Genomic DNA, 5,767 nt, shown 5'->3' on the forward strand with positions numbered 1-5,767 from the left:
TTGCAGGAAGTGAGCCTTGCCAGCTGAAGCTGCGGACCATGCAGCTCACAGCCACCTCTTAATCACTAACAGGGCTCCACTGATAAATGCAGGCTGTCTAGAAAATTGGTGGCAAAACTTCATTCAGTGTGCTGCTTTCAAAATTAGCAGGATGTAATTTTTTGGTCACATATTCCACAAATATTTGAGTAATCTTTCCCCCGGTCCTTTTCGTACGTTGCTTGCATAATTCAGGCTGTACTGGGAGGGAGCGGTCATGGAAATCATGTCCTCACCTCCAAAATGATCTGCAAGATTTCAATTCCTCAGACATCCACAAGGTGGCATACTACCACTTTGATTTTGACTGCTATTGAGTATTAACAGTAAAAACAAAAGTACCATTAGCTGTACTAATAAAGTACTAAAAAGTACTTTACTAATAATCAAATAATAAATTAGCTAATATTAAAATACTATTAGCCAATTCTATTAGCTAATACTCAAACTCAACTAATTGTCGAGGCCATAGTGACCCACAGGACAAGGTAGAATTGCCCCTGAGGGTTTTCAACTTTCTGAGATGGTAACCTTTTACAGTGATAGCCTGGTATTTCCTCCCACAGATGGTTGGTGGTTTTGAACCGCTGGCCTTGTGGTTAACATTCAACCCACTATGTCACCAGGGATCCTAGAGTTCATGTAAAAAAGCAGTATAAACATAAGTGGCAGTCTGCGATCTTTCCGGTGCCTGAAGAATTGCATTTTGTAGAAAAGGAGCCCTGGTTGCATAGTGGTTATGCTTTGGGCTGCCAACTGCAAGGTCAGCAGTTTGAAACCACAAGTCGCTCCATGGGAGAAAAATGAGGCTTTCTACTCCCTCATTTTCTATTCTGTTACCCATGCTACGCCATGCTTCAAGACAAAATTTCATTTATTTGTAATTAGACATAAATATTTCACAATATAGAATTACATATTGTTTTTGTGATTAATCACTATGCTTTAATTATGTTCAATTTGTAAATGAAAATACATCCTGCGTATATGATCTTTACAATATGATTCTTAACAGTAGCAAAAATTACAGTTATGAAATAGCAAGGAAAATGATTTATGGTGGGGTGTGGGGGTCACCACACAACATGAGGAACTGTATTGAAGGGTTGCAACACTAGGAAGGTTGAGAACCACTGCTTTATAAGATTTCCAAGATTGTAAATATGTACAGGAGGAGATAGCTTCCTCTTTCTCCCATGAGGAGGCAGCTGAGTTTGAACCACTGACCTTGGAGTTAGCAGCCTAATGCCTAGCGCATAACACCGCTGGGCTCCTTTCAGGTGGGAAGTCATTCAAAAGATACATGATTGGGCAGAGATGCCTCCCCAGAGTAAGTAGGCTCTAATGATGTGGATGGAGAAAAGTTGTTGGGACATTCATTTGCTGATGGACACAACTCAAAATGAGAACAGGTGCAAACACCCATTAATAGCGGAGTGTAGAATAGGTGGAATTAATACTTAATTCATAGTTCCAATTAATAATTGGAACTGAAGAATGTAGAAGTACAGCAATAGTTTGAGAATTCATCCAGCCTCGATGGTTCCAGAAAGTCTGGATCCCACTGCGAATTTGAACATCTGCTTGTAATTTTCCCGATTGATCAGGTATCTTCTATAGAATCTTTGATGAAAAGTCAACATCTTACCCTTTGTTTACCCGTTTATAACTTGTTCTAGTTTTTATTGTTTTCTGCTTTCTTTTATATTAATGTTTTTGTTTTATTTTGTGGTTGTTAGGGTTTGGGAGGTATGATTTCTTTATATGAAATCCAGGATAGATAAATCGATAGAGTCAGTAACTAGCTTGCTAGGGGAGGTTGGAGGGAAATGAGGAGCCAATAATAACGGACACAAGAACGAATAAGAATGACCGAAAGTTGACTGTGGTGACCACTGTACAATTTTTAAAAATGTATTTCTAAGACATTGAATTGTATGGCATGTGAACTACAATAAAACAGTTATGCGAAAATAAGTGGATTGGAAGAGTTCATAAGGAAATTCTGTGATCTCAATTCCATTTTCCCATGAATTTTTTAAAGCACACTGTATGTAATTAATTTTTGTAATAGTTATATCGTCATAGCAAAGGAATGTCTGTCAGGAAGTCCACAGGAACTAAATAGATCACTTTAACTGTAGTTAAAGATAAACCAGCCTTCACTTTGTCACCAGTAAAGCCCGCCTCAAAATAGACTGCTTCAAATTAAGGTTTAAAGATTATCTGAGGGCAATAGCTTTGGGGATTCTGCCAGACTCAATAGCTCCATGAATTCTAGATTCCATTGAGAATTTGAAATTCTATTATTTATTCTTTCCTGTTTTGAGCAAGACTCCTCTATAGAATCGTTGATGAAAAGGTCCAGTAATGAGAGCCGGACACCATACCGTTCTCCTGGTCTCTTGTCCAAGGTCTTCTTGGAGGCGAGCCTCACAGGTTTGCTTTCTTTCTGTGATTCCCGCTTCTCCATCCTCGGCTGCTCCAGGTGAAGAAATCAATGGCATGCTGCACAGCGGCTTCTTTTCTGAACGTTCTTCTCTACACGATCCACTGCCATAGGATGGTTTGCTAATGAAAATAATATATTACAATAGCCTTAATAATACAAAAGATGATACATGGTATAGTTCAGTCAATACAGTTCATTAAAGTTTCCTATGAATTACCATTCTGTGTTGTTTTTTTAACATACCTGTTACTATCACAAGGGGGCAGTATTCACATCAATCATAGCTGACTATGAAAAGACTGATCAACGTCCAGATTAAGTTTCCATAGTACAGATATTTTTTATTTTTGCAGTAGTTGATGATTTTATGGTACATGAGTTTACATTTACCCAGTAATTATAATTCTTGAAGTGTCATTTTACCTCCAATACTGCTGCTTTCAACCCAGTAGCTGCTTTCTACACAGTAGCTGCTCTCTACACAGTAAGTGTTCTCTACACGTGTGACTGGTCCGCATAAGTACATTATGGCGTCAACCCTGTCACATACACCTGTATTTGTACGGGGGTGTATGTGATGGGGTTGGTGGGATGATGTCATCACGCCAGGTACTTGTATGTGGGCGTATCTGCATGTGGGCAGACCCGCCTGGAGTTGGACAGAGGAGCGGTGTCTCGGTTCCTAAGACCATTGGAAATAGGTGTTTCCCAATGGTCTTAGGGGACCCACAGCTTGAGAACTGCAGCTATAGAGGGCTGCAATGAGTCACACCCACTCAATGGCAGCAGGATAGTCCTACCTGAAGGGTTTATTTTCTGGTTTATTAGATGGCAGTGTGTTTGGTGATTGTTTTATATCAGACAAAGTTCTGCTGGTATCTATCAGGCTTTCAATGACATCCTTTCAGAAGCAGACTTTTCCTTCTTCCTTGTCTGTAAGCTCCACTGAAATCTCACCATGGGGAAAAAAGAAAGAAAGAAATCTCCCCATGGGAAACCCTGCTTGTATTTGAAATACTGGTAGCTTTGCCCCCAGCATCACACCAACATGCAAACCACCACGGTCTGACAAATGGACAGCGGAATGGTGGGGAAGGCATAGACACCCAGGGGTGCTAATGAGAGTCCCAAAATGAACCCCTTAAACCTGTGGCTGATAAAGTGGCTGTGGCTGCCAAGTCCACTCCGAGGAGGGAAAAAGTGAGTCAACTGAATGAAACTGCCATCCATTTCTGCAGACCCAGTCATTGAGAGCCCCATGGAGCAGAGTTCTACGTGGGCACGCAGGGGGTCACCCTGAATCACAGTCAACTCCATGGCAATGGACTGTGGCTTACAAAAATGATTATATGAAGGGGTAACCCCCAAGACCCCGAAATATTTCCCCCAAAGCTATGTATTTAAATTTTATTTATTTACAAAGCAACCTTAGCACCTTCAAAGTACGCTCCGGTACACTTAATATATTTGTCAAATCTGTGATGATTCCATTCCTGGAAATATTTTTCAAAGCTATCTGTTTGGATGGCTGACAGCACCTCCCTCGTTTCCCCTTCACCTCTTCTACGTCATCAAATCACTGTCTTTTCGTGTCCCTCTTCATTCAAGGAACCAAAGAGAAGTCTCACGAGGTCATGTGAGTAAGGTGTGTAAAGCAAGAGAGGCAGGTGCTTTCCCAAACAGGAAACACAATTTCAGAGCCCCACCTGTTCTCTTACATCTGCCTTCACACAAAAAAGAAGTTCAAGTGAAACTGGCTTCAGGAAAACTTCACTGTGAGCAGAGAGAAGCTTCCCAGCTGTCGCTACTACGTGCACTAACTCAGAGCAAGTTGCCAGACACTTGCCTAGGGGGAAAATGCATATTTTGAAAGCTCTGCCCCATGGAGCTTTTTGCAGTTTCTTTTTCTTGGGGGGTGGGGTGGGGGAGGCATACCTACTCATATAAAAGGAAGAAGAAAAACTCTATCATGACATCAAAAGTTTCTTAGCACTTCCATTCTAAAAAGTGTAGTTAAAGTCAACTCTTAAGGAGTTTATTTAAAATGGGACCCGAGTGCAGTTAACTTGTATTGACCAAGTAAATAGATCCTTCTCTCTCTCTCTCAGTGCCATTGAGTCAATGTTGGCTCTTGGTAGCTGTATCTGACAGGGTGGAACTGCCCCATAATTTCGGATACTGTAACTCTTTACAAGAATAGAAAGCTCCAATCTTTCTCCGATTGAGCAGCTTGGTGGTGTTAAACTACTGGCCTTGCAGCTAGCAGCCTCATATGTAACCATGAAGTCACAAGGACTCCTGGTAAATAGAGGCAAAAGAAATTTTAATAATTGTGGCCTGAATAAAAGTATAAGCATCACCCTCTTAAACAAATTAAACACCCTACCTTGCATTCAGCCGTAAGCGCTCGGATGGCAGAAGTCGTTGGCACTTACCTCCTGTGAGTTGTGTGAAGTTTGGAGGTTCAAACCCAGTGCAGGAGAAAGAAAGGCCTGGTAACTGCTGTGAAGATAACATCCACACATAGCAAGAGGAAGGAGGAGGAAGAGGAAGTGGAGGAGAAAGAGGACGAGGAGGAGGAAGAGGAGGAAAAGATGCAGAAGCAGAAGCAGAAAGTCTTACGGAGCAGTCTACTTTGGGACTGCTGGGGTTACCATGAGTTTGCATCCAAGTAAAAGCAATGGGATTTGTTGTTATTATTATCTTTCAATAGTTCCTCCTTTAGTGAACCCAGGACAAATTAGATAGCCCAACCATTTTAAATTTACATGTGTTAATTAAATTTCCACACCCAAAAGTAACGGGCATGCAACCATTGTCTCAACATGAAACAGTCACTTTTGCAACAAAATGTTCACAGATATTTTGACTCCAGGTTGACGGAAAAAGAGTTTATGTAGAACATGTAAACCTGTAACAAATGTAACTGAATTCTGTAGTTCCTTGAAGTTTTCTCCTTGTGAAATCCAAAATAAAAGGTAGAAGTAACTATTGTAGACCAATCCCAGCCAAATCCTGGATCACACCACACCAAACCCCACCTGTCCTTTCAATGGAAACCCATCATCCAAGACCACGAGGAATGCATCTTTCTTTCACACAAAGCCACTTTTACATGCGGCCCAAATGAAAGCCCCAGAAGAATAACCCCAACACCCAAGAGCTGACGCTGAAGTAATCAAAAACAAAATCGTGGCTGTTACATCATCTCAAGGAGCCCTGACGGCTTAGTGGTGACGAGTTGCGCTGCGATCGGCAAGGTCCGCAGTTCGAAAC

At 41.3% G+C, this 5,767-nt stretch overlaps 1 long non-coding RNA gene across 1 annotated transcript; it reads right to left on the reverse strand.

Moving 5' to 3' along the window:
- Positions 1-6: 6 nt before the first annotated feature.
- Positions 7-5,729, reverse strand: LOC123521510. Its single transcript, XR_006679937.1, has 3 exons — positions 4,927-5,729; positions 2,430-2,610; positions 7-349 (listed from the first exon to the last, which is right to left on the reverse strand). It is a non-coding gene; the product is annotated as an uncharacterized LOC123521510 (long non-coding RNA).
- Between the last annotated feature and the right edge of the window lie 38 nt (positions 5,730-5,767).

Source organism: Echinops telfairi, unplaced genomic scaffold (assembly GCF_000313985.2).
Source record: "Echinops telfairi isolate 266 unplaced genomic scaffold, ASM31398v2 ScPeMD7_22;HRSCAF=79, whole genome shotgun sequence".
In the NCBI taxonomy this organism is placed as follows: Eukaryota; Metazoa; Chordata; class Mammalia; order Afrosoricida; family Tenrecidae; genus Echinops; species Echinops telfairi.